The sequence below is a fragment of the Sciurus carolinensis genome, chromosome 4 (genome assembly GCF_902686445.1).
Source record: "Sciurus carolinensis chromosome 4, mSciCar1.2, whole genome shotgun sequence".
Classification (NCBI taxonomy): Eukaryota; Metazoa; Chordata; class Mammalia; order Rodentia; family Sciuridae; genus Sciurus; species Sciurus carolinensis.
Window position 1 is genome coordinate 172308042 of NC_062216.1, and position 10067 is coordinate 172318108.

General features: G+C 61.6%; 1 long non-coding RNA gene across 1 annotated transcript; it reads right to left on the bottom strand.

The window, feature by feature from the left end:
• Positions 1 to 1719: 1719 nt before the first annotated feature.
• Positions 1720 to 5227, bottom strand: LOC124982462 (uncharacterized). Its single transcript, XR_007108284.1, has 4 exons — positions 5013 to 5227; positions 4233 to 4338; positions 1913 to 2378; positions 1720 to 1813 (listed from the first exon to the last, which is right to left on the bottom strand). It is a non-coding gene; the product is annotated as an uncharacterized LOC124982462 (long non-coding RNA).
• Between the last annotated feature and the right edge of the window lie 4840 nt (positions 5228 to 10067).

Below are 10067 nucleotides of genomic sequence, written 5' to 3' on the forward strand. Positions count from 1 at the left end.
TTACGAAGGTAAATTCTATGTGTTTATCACAAATTCTTTTTTAAAAACACGGAAGGGAGGGGAAGAGAGAGACCTTCCTGGCAGTTCTCCAGGGCTGCGTCCCGTGGGCTGTGGGCCGCCCTGACCCCCTGGCCCTGTGCTGAGGCCTGGTGGAGGGGGGGTGCTTCACAGGCCCCGAGACCTGTGGGGCCACCCGGGACGTCCTGCGGGCACCCATGGAGATGAGCCCCTCGCATGCGCTTCCAGCGGTGGCCCCTGCCATCCATCTGTACCTCCGACAGAGGCCTGTGCTTCCCGGTCCCCTCCTAGGGGGTGGGGTGACCAGTGTGTTCCTGGGGAAGGAACGCGGGCCCTGGAGCCACAGCATTCTCTGCCGATCCCGAAGGAGCCCTTCCTGGGCTCTTCCCTCCGTGCGGGGCGTGGGGACTGACCAGGCCCCCGGGCTTGGTGGGTGGAAGCCCCGAAGCTGGGGTGCTGTCCTGCAGCATCGCCGGCCGGCTTCAGCTGTGACCTCTTCTGACGCTCCAGAGGCAGGTGGGCCTGGGACAGGGAAGGGCCACTGTTGTGCCCCTGGGCAGAGCCAGGGCCGCCAGCACAGATCTGCCTGGTCGCTGTGTGAGATCGAGCGGGTCCTACCCCTGGTTCCTCCGCCCGCAGCAAGGATCCTTCCAGATGCAAACTTCTGTGCTGGCCAGCGGCCCTGCCCCGCCCTGGCCAGGGGCACCCTGCACGCCCCGAGGATGGTGGTGCCCCCAGCAGACCTGTGCCCCGTGGTTCTGCCCTGAAGGCCACGGCGCGACAGTGACTGCTGACGTCCCTCCTGATGGCCGCTGTCTGCAGAGCTCAGAACTGCTACCACGGCTGGACGGCTGGAGACGTGGGGTGTGGCATCGTGGGCCAGAGGACGTGCCTGGGCCTCCGCCCCCTCGCAGGCACGCCCGTCAGCCTGTGTTTGGCAGGTGGCGGGACACAAGGGGGCAGGGCTGGCCAGCTGTGGGGCAGACAGGCTGCTGGTGCAGAGGAGCTTATTAAACAGTGCCAGGAGTCCCTGGGGCGCAGCCCGGGCAGCTTCCAGGAACAGTGCCCCACAGCACCCCACGCCAGGGGACAGCAACCACCGCTGGAAAGAAGCACTTGGGCTGCTTCCGCTGCCCAGGTAGCCTCCACCACACAGGATGACCAAGTCACAGAGTCACAACAGCCACCGGCACTGGTGCCCGTCTGTGTGTTCAAGGTCCTCAACCTCGTAGCGCCTGTGGCCTCCCCACCTCTCAAGCCAGACCTTCCCGCACTCAGCATGGCCTCCTCTCTTAGGGTGACATCACAGTGGTGGGGTGAAGGCCCTGGTGGCAAAGGAGTCTGGACAAGCCATTGGCCACCTGGGGACAGTGACATTAGTCAGGTGGGGACGTCTAATTACACAGGGCATCTGAAAGGTGCCCAATCCTGATGTCGAAGGGGCATCGATTGCAGGGCGTGCTCAGTTGCCAATCAAAAGGGAGTCCATCACCAGGTCATGGGGCCAGAACATTCAGTGGACAGACACCTGTGCACCTGCACGCACGCTCGCACGCACGCTTCGGCCCTCTGCCCTCGGCCCAAGCAACTAAGTGCCTTTGCTCTAGGACCACCGGCCAGGGAGCAGGACTGAGCTTGGCCACCCAGCAGCAAAGCCAGCCCCGACCCCACCCCCGGACCCGCATCCTGGCACACAGGGGCTGGAAGAAGGTCGCTGTCACCCATGCGTCACGGGGAGATTCTGGCTCCATGGTTTATAAGGCAGGCCACGTTGGTCGGAGCAGCTGGGGTCCAGCTATTTGGGGGAAAATAAATGGATAAATGGGTTGCCCAGGACCTCGGACAGCGGGTCTCTCCTTCCCGCTCCCAGGCCTCGCCCCCAGCGCTTATGAACCTGACCGCTGCTGGGGAGGCCGGCCAACTTCACACACTCGAAGAGCAGATTTAATAAAGCTGGGGACAAGGCCGTTCAGACTGATGCCTCCATTTGGCATTACTGTTCTTTCTTTTCTGTCGCAAAGCATTTGAAACGCAAGGAGTTGGTATAGGGCGACAAAGGAACCAACTCCCTGGCTGATATCTGGTGAGGCAGCGCTGGGGGAGAGCAAGAGCCCACAGGGAGCCTCCGCTCCAGTGCTTTCCCGTCTTCATCGGGGGCGGCGGGCACACCGCAGGCCCGCCACACGGTCACCCGCCTTACCACCTTACGGTGAATCTTAAAATTGCTAAGCGGTCGTTGTGGGATCGGCAGGAGGGGCGTGGCCTGGCGTCTCGTCCGGAAGTGACGCTGCCGGCCCAGCTGACCCGGTGCGGCAGGGCGCCCTTACTCTTGCCCAAAGTCGACTTCTAAAACACAAAACCTGTAAAATAAAAAATATTTCAATTAAAAAAATCTGAAGATTGTCCCTCTTCCCCAAAGGACCGATCTGGCGGTAGTGATTTCTAAAATGAATGTGTACAGGGCTGGGCTGCAGCTCAGTGGTAGCTGAGCCAGGCAGGCACAAGGCCCAGGTGGAGCCCCAGCACCTCAAAGAAAAACAAGTTTACATACCAAGAAAGGAAAAGAAAAATGAGCACAAAGCCCAGGCTGGTTGTGCTCCTCCGAGATGGACGTCCCCTCAGTTTCTGCATCAAGTGCCCACCCAACTGGAGGCTCAGACGCACATGCATGTAGCACAGCAGTAGCGCACACCTGTGACCCCAGCAGCTTCGAGACTGAGGCAGGAGGATCGCAAGTTGAAGGCCAGCCTCAGCATCTTAAAGAGACCTAAGCTGATTTCCACATTATGTCATAACCTTGGGCTCTCTGGTCACATTTTCCACTACCACCTGCTCTGCTTCCAACCTGAGCGTAAAACACACGTGTCTGTGTCCTCTGGTCTCCACTTCTTAGGAAGGTTCCCGAGTCGCAAAACGCATCAGTTTGTGCACTGTTCCTCTGTTAATCTGTCTTTTGTTATAGGGGGTCTCAGCTGTGATCCGAGAAGGCTGAGTAGGAGATTCCTATCCCCAGTGCCAGCTCCCTTAGTGTGCCAAACTTCCTCATCTAGGTTTGGGGACAGAGGGCATGAGTAGGGTCTTCTTTTTCCCTACCCACACAGGCCATGTCCAGCAGGACACTCTGGGCTAGCTGGCACTGCCACCACGGCCAGGGGAAGGCCCGTGCTGGTGGGCTTAGCCCTGTTACTTCTGGAAACTGAAGCAGTGGCTGTGGCGGGGGGCTATTTACGCCAGTTGTCCCCTGCATTCAGATCACCCCACTAGAGGTGCCACAGGGCCAGTCCCCCAATGGTCTCTGCTGCTGTGCACTGACTTCCAGGGGCCATGAAACTTGGAGCTCTGCAGCCATGCTGAACCACGTGGGACGGCAGGGGACTGTGGAGCTGCCCCAGCAGCAGGAGGGGTGGGGAGGAGGTGGACACCAGGAGGGACCCCCAGGAGAGGGTCCCCGGCTGCTGTGCTGAAACAGGTGAAGGGGGCAGAAGCTGGAAGCAGGGCCTGGACCAGGGCTGGTGAGGGGAGTGGTGCCCCAGAAGCCTCTGTTAGGAGGAGCCATCAGGGCTTCACCGTGGACCACGTGTGGGTGCCAAGGGTTTGGATGGGGCCCATGGAAGATGGGGATGGGAAGGCAGAAGAGGGGCCCTGTGGACCCTGGAGCCCCTGAGTTGCTGGCCAAGACCTCCAGGCCCAGGTGTCCTGTGGGCTGATAGAAGCAGGAGCGGGCTGGGGAGTCAGGCCTGTGGGCAGCGGGAGGTGAGCTGGGTGAGACAGCGCCCCTGGTGGAGGAGCGTTGCAGGAAAGAGGCCGGGCCCTGGGTGCTTGTGGGTCTGCAGAAGTAGGGAGACGGGGAGCAGGCAGCCAGGGGAGGCCAGGGAGGTGGGCAACGGACAGGGCCCTGGTCCACCCACCCTTCAAGCGCCAGGACATCCGCGAGCCCTGGAGACAAAGCACCTCCAAGGATGCTGAGTGCCCAGCTGGGGCCTCCAGAGCAAGCCTCCCTGATCATGAGCAGGCCCAGCGCATCCCTCAGGGCAGGGACAGCGACGTGCCCATGGCAGGAGGCAGTCCTGCCCCTCAGCCTGGCTTAGGATCGCCTAGCCCCTGTCACCACAGGGACCCCTTGGCACCCGGGGGGAAGTGCGCTGGGCACCTGGCCCAGAAGGTGCTTGGGGCCTCGTGGAGTCGGTTTCCCCTCACCTGCGCGCACACCCTACCCTTCGTTCCTCGGAGGGCACATCCTTGAACTGGGTGGCGAGGAAAGAGCGCGGGTGCGACGCGGGAGGGACGCGCGGGGTCCCGGAGCTCGCTGGGCCGAGCCACCTGCGGAGATGGGAGGCGGTGGGAGGCGGGTGCCCGCCCCAGGGCGCGCGGCCAGCAGGGACCCAGCTCCGGGTGGCGCGGAGGGAGAGTGGTGGAGCGGGGCCAAGGGGCGGGGCCCGGGAGCGGCGTCCGGGGCGGGGCCAGATGAGCCGGGGGCGCGGGGACCAGGTGAGCCAGGGGCGCGCTCGCGGGCACCCTCTGGGGACCCGGCCCGCGTGGGCACGTCCTGGCGCGCACGGCCCTCGCTCCCGGCGCCTGGCGCCCGGCGTCCCGCGCCTCGCTGCTGCCCCCGGCCCCCCCACACCTCCCTCCCGCCGTTCTGACCCGGACGTGTCCCCCAGAATTTTGCCACCTCTTTTCCGCTGCCGAGTGGACTTTCGATGCGCGGTTAGCGCGCTGCCCAGGCCCCTCCACTCCGCACTCCAAACCTGCCAGCTGGGTGTCACTGTTCCCGCCTCGCAGACGGGAGAGCTGAGGACAGAGCTGTGCGGCTTGGCGCCCAGAGGCTGGGGCTGCTGGCCGGGGCCGGGGCGGGACCCCGAGAGGTACGCGTCCAAACCAAGTCGGTCGGCCTCGGAAGTCGCCGCCCAGGGAAGCGAGCGTCCGCTTCTTCACTTTTCCTAACCCTGGCGCGGCGTCCCTGGGAATCCGGAGTCACTGTCAACATCACTGACCTGGGAGTGTCTGGCCGGCTTCGCAGGAGTCCTAGGGCCCCTGCAGGATGGGCTGCGGAGTCCACAGGGGGAGGGGCGGTATTCCTGAGTCCTTGTTTGGCACCCGTGGGGACAAGGGCCTTGGCTGTCTGGTGGCTACCGACTTAGGGTCTGTGGCAGAGGCTGTGGCCCTTCCTTCTGTCTCTGAGACGCAGTGTCCAAGTGAGAACGCAGAACTTCACTTGACACAGCGGTTGGGAAACAGCTCCTTCCCGGCAGGCCGGTGTTGGGTTTCAGGGCCTGCTGGGATTCCTTGTTTACTGCCTTGGCTAACCCTTCCTCCTACCTGCGCCAGGGCAGGGGAGGGGGACCTGGTCTGAGCCCGGCTGGCCTGTGGTCTCAGGCTCAGGGCCTGATCCCCGTGTGAGAGCCACCAGAGGCTGGGGAGGCCAGGGGGCGCTTCCTTCAGGAGGAGGCCTGGGAGCTGGAAGCCATTGAGAGCAGGTGGTGGTATCTAGATGGCCAGGAGTGGCTCACAGGTGTGGCGGGGACGGAAGTGTCGTCACATGCCCCACAGGTGGGGTGGTGTACTTGGAAAAGACCATAGAGTCCCTGAAACGCCACTGCAGGGAGATGCTAAGGCCCAGGGCCTGAGACCTTAACTGAATATCCCCCGAAGTCCGGATGCTCTGGCTGCTGCCTCTGCTAGTGCAGTTCAGCGGGTCCAGGGGTGCAGTTCAAGAGGGGGCAGCAGAGAGCTCTGGTCACCCGGAGGTGCGTGTTGTCATCTCTCACCACACTGGAAGCCCATCCCGTCCCTGATTTTACCTCATCCTCTGGTGGGGAAGCTGACGCACAGGCAGTCGCAGGTGGGAGCCTCAGAGAGGCAGGAAGGAAGCCCCTGCTGGCCAGCCTGGTGACTGGAGAGGCCTGCGAGCTGGGCGGCCTCTTCCTCCCTCACACCAGCCTCCCGAGGCTGTCCTGTGACTCTCCGCTGTCCCAGACGAGGAGACTGAGGCTGGCCACACTGTAGCTGAGTGGAGGCCAGGCTTGGAAGCCGGCTGTGCTGGGCAGCAGTGTCCCACCCTCCCGCTGCCCCCAGGTGGTGTCCATTGGAGCCACCCGAGGCCTGCAGGTGCTTGCCCTTCAAGTCCATGTGAAATTATCACCAGGCGGAAAAATGATGTTTCCATTTCCTCCCAGATAAATTGTTTAGCTTCCCCCTCGATGGTTAGATTGACCCTGATGCCTCATGGGTGGCCAGAGGTGGAGCCCCCGCCGTGGGCAGGGCAGCGGAGGACACACAGTGCCCCTGTCCCCTGGCAACGCAAGTCTCCCTGTCCTGGCAGCCAGTGCTGTTCGGGTTTCTGGGTTCCCTGAGGGTAGAGGACCTGGCTGAGTGACTTTCCCTAAGCCACTTCTCCTGTGTTCTCCCCTCTCTTGGGAGCGTCCTAGGCCAGCAGACTCCGGAGCACCGGCTGTGTGATCCGTGTGAGTCGCTGCCGCAGTGCCCTCTCCTGTAAGGCGGGCAGTGCTCTTACCTACTCGCAGGGCTATGGAGAGGCCATGCCTTGACAGCCCATGGCGCCTGCCAGGGCGTACCCCATCCTGAGTCTGTGTCGTGGGCATCTGCTCCACCTGCTGTCCATGGGGCAGCTCTTAGGGAGACAAGGAGCGGAGCTGTGGCAGCTGGTCCCCCGATCATCATTCTGTCTGCAGGGGGCAGAGCTGAGTGGCAGGGGAAGGAACTGGTCTGGCCAGTGGGGATTCCAGAAGCTTCTGGGACCTGCCCTCCCTTCCCCCATCTAGTCACAAAACTGGACGGAGCCAGGGAACCCTGAAGGGCCCTGGGCTGCCTGGACCTGGCTGCTGGGTTTCTTACCTGCAGGAGAACCGAGCCTGGGCCCTGGGCTATCCGGGGACCTCTGCGGCCCTGCCGCTGCCTCCTGCTGCTGGCTCCCACCACCCCTCCAGCCCTGGTGCCCACCTCTGAGGATGCTCTGCCTTTATGCAGAAGGTTTATTCCTTCAGGCTTTTCTTTTAATTTTTGGAGGAGTTCCGGCCCTCAGAGGACAGCAGGATGAATGAGGGCCCTGGGCTGGGTGCCCGCTCCATCCCCGGGTCATCTCCGAGCACTTCCCAGGCCTCAGGCTCCATAAATACTGCAGTGTGAATGGTCGTTGTTAACACACCATTGCTCCCGCCTTGAATGAGGTGCGATGGATGAGTGGGAATGGTTTCCGTTCACAGGGTGAATCGCAGCCTGACGGCTCCAACCGTGCGCGCATGCGCAATGACTGAAGTCGGACTCAAGCGCGACGGCGACACTTCTGTGCTTAAGACAGTCGGCAGGAAGTCCTGAGGTCCTCCGAACCCACTCGGTATTCAAACTCCCACTCGCTCCAAACGTCACGATTTCTTTTAGTTCTTTGTAAAATCAGGGTCCAGACGACCCTGACCGCACATTGCAGAGGGTCACTCTGTCTTTTAAACCCTCCGCGCCAAAGCCTCTGGGAACGTCCCTGGGAATGTCCTCCGCGTCGCATCCCTGTAGGGGCAGCGCTGCCTGCAGACGGATGGATGAGCGCCCTGACCAGCACGTCCAGCCTCGGGGCAGCCGCCTGGTGTGTGCAGGTGGGGCAAGTGCTACAGGCGAGGTGTAGGGTCTGGGCAGGTGCCGCCATCAGGGGGGACCTGGGCGCTGCTCTGACACCCTCACAGAAGTCAGCGCAGGATGGTGGGCACGGAGTCGCAGAGGGACTCAGAGCTGCCTTGAACTGCCCCTGGGACCGGCTGCCTGAGGGAAGGCATTTGGCCTGGCCCAGTTAGCCAGATCTTTCTGTGAGGAGGCATCTGCAGGTCAGGTGGGGCTACTGAGACCCGAGGACCCCCCTTCAGTTTCAAAGGAGGCCAGTGACAGCCGTTTTTGAATTCAGACAGAATGAACTGCACCTCGGTCACTTCCGGATCACTTCCTCTGGGCAGGGGCTGTATATTTCAGGCGAAAGCCCTGGGGCAGGGACAGCTCAGTGTGTTTGAGGAGCAGCCAGAGGCGTGGCTAGAGCGGAGGAGTTGGGTGGAGGAAGTGTGACAGGGCCAGGTGACAGGGTCTTTCAGCCTCTGGTGGGAGTTTTATTCCAAGAGCTTTAGGAAGCCCTTGATCAAAAGAGGGCCGTGTGGGAGAACTTCAGTGGGCGTTGGGATAGTAAGTCTGAAGGCAGGGGAGAGGTGGGGCCTGAGACCTGGCTTTGGTATGGAGAACACAGGATTCAGCGTCCCTTAGGGCAGAGGATTGGAGCCAACAGTGCGGAGGTGGGGCTGGCCCTGCATCAGGCACGAGCAGCCCAGGCAGGCCCTGGAGCCCTGGGCTCCGTCCTGGGCCCACTCCTCTCCTTATTGAGCCCACGCTCCCCAGCTTGTGGCCCCCACCCTGGGCTGGCTGAGTGCTGGGGCTCAGACTCAAGTCGGGCAAGACCCTCTGCAGGGCACACACCGTGTCGGCTCAAGAAAGACGCACAGAAGCCTGGACAGTGCCCCACGTCTGCAATCCTAGCTCCCTGGACTGAGGCAGGAGGATCATAAGTCCTGGGCAACGTAGTGTGACCCTGTCTCAAATTTAAGGAAGTGCTGGGGGTGTGGCTCAGTGGTAGAGCACCTGCCTGGCATGTGTGAGGCCCTGGGTTCGATCTCAGTGCTATTTAAATAGGAAAAGGACATAGACACATGGTGTAGACTGGTGAGGGATCTCATGGAACGAAGGGCTGCCGGGGCCCCAGGAAGCCCCTTACCCAGCCTGGGGTGGGCAAAGCACCTGAATGCTTTTGTCTATAGTCAACAGAAAACCCAGCTCTGAAATGGCCTGAGAGTCGAGGGGGATGTACTGTCCATGTAGCTGGAAGGGTCTGGGGATAGTATGGAGGTCAGGATGTGGGCTTGGTTATTCCCTGCCTTCTTTGTAGGCCCTGGATCTTTAGGGGGGCAAAGAGCTGCAGCCATCTAGGCCTTGACTTCAAACATCGTGGAGAGGCTCCTCCAGCCATCCACTCTCATGGACGAGAATCTTCCCCAGAGCGCCCCGATCTGACTGGGAACAGGGGAAGCTGCTTGTAGGGGTGGGCTCTGCTCGCTTCCCGCAGGGCTTTGAAAGGGCCTTGGGTTATTCTCAGCCTTATCAACAGGCCCAGGAGGGGCGGCCCAGCCCCCTGCGGCTGAAGCACCCGTGTCGGGCACACCGGGAGCACCTGGGCACCCTGGGCGGGGCCACAGGGTGCAGGGACAGTGGTGTCTGCTGTTCTGAGGCTGGTGCAGGAGCCCAGAGTCTGGGCATTGGTCTCCCCAGAGCCTCAGGAGGGTGTGGGAGGTCCCAGGGGCCCTGGGGTCGGTGGGCAGGTCCCCACAAGGTGGGGACACAGGTCCCAGTCCCTGTTTAGACTTCCTGCTGCCCCTCTGGTGTCACACGCGGATGTCCTGCCTCTCACCTGGACGGGTGGTCGCACTGGTGGCCTGCCAGCAGCAGGGGAGGCCTTGAGGTATTTGTGGTGAGGAGTGGTCAGACAGGGTGTGGATCCACAAATTAGCCGCACAGTCGAGACGAAAGGGTAAAAATTGCTTGTCCCAGTCTGTGGGGACTCCCGCCAGGCTCCTTGCCTCCCAGGAGCCCCATGTCAGCACCCGAGGCTGCTGTGACCATGTGGCTCTTTCCCCGGGGCCTTGGAGGGTGGGGCCTGATGGCTTCGGCCCTTCCCTCCTCCCTCCAGAGTCCTTTGTCAGACTCCAGCTCCCAGATGGGTGCGGACCCCGAGAGCTCTCCTCTGCTCGCCCCTACCACGGACGCCACTCAAATTAAATTGGGTGCTAATTTGCCGGAGGTAAGTAGGTGTTAATTTGTAGCTACAGCATTAAGATAATTGCTGCAAGGGTCTATTTGTGTAATGTGCAAATATATTTTTACAGCAACAAACCGTTTTGCTATGAATTATAAATAGAACACTTGGGTGATTTGAAATCTATTTTGCATAACATGCTCCGGCGGGTCTGCAGCTCTGCAGAGGGCTGATGGTCCTCTGTGCCCAAGTC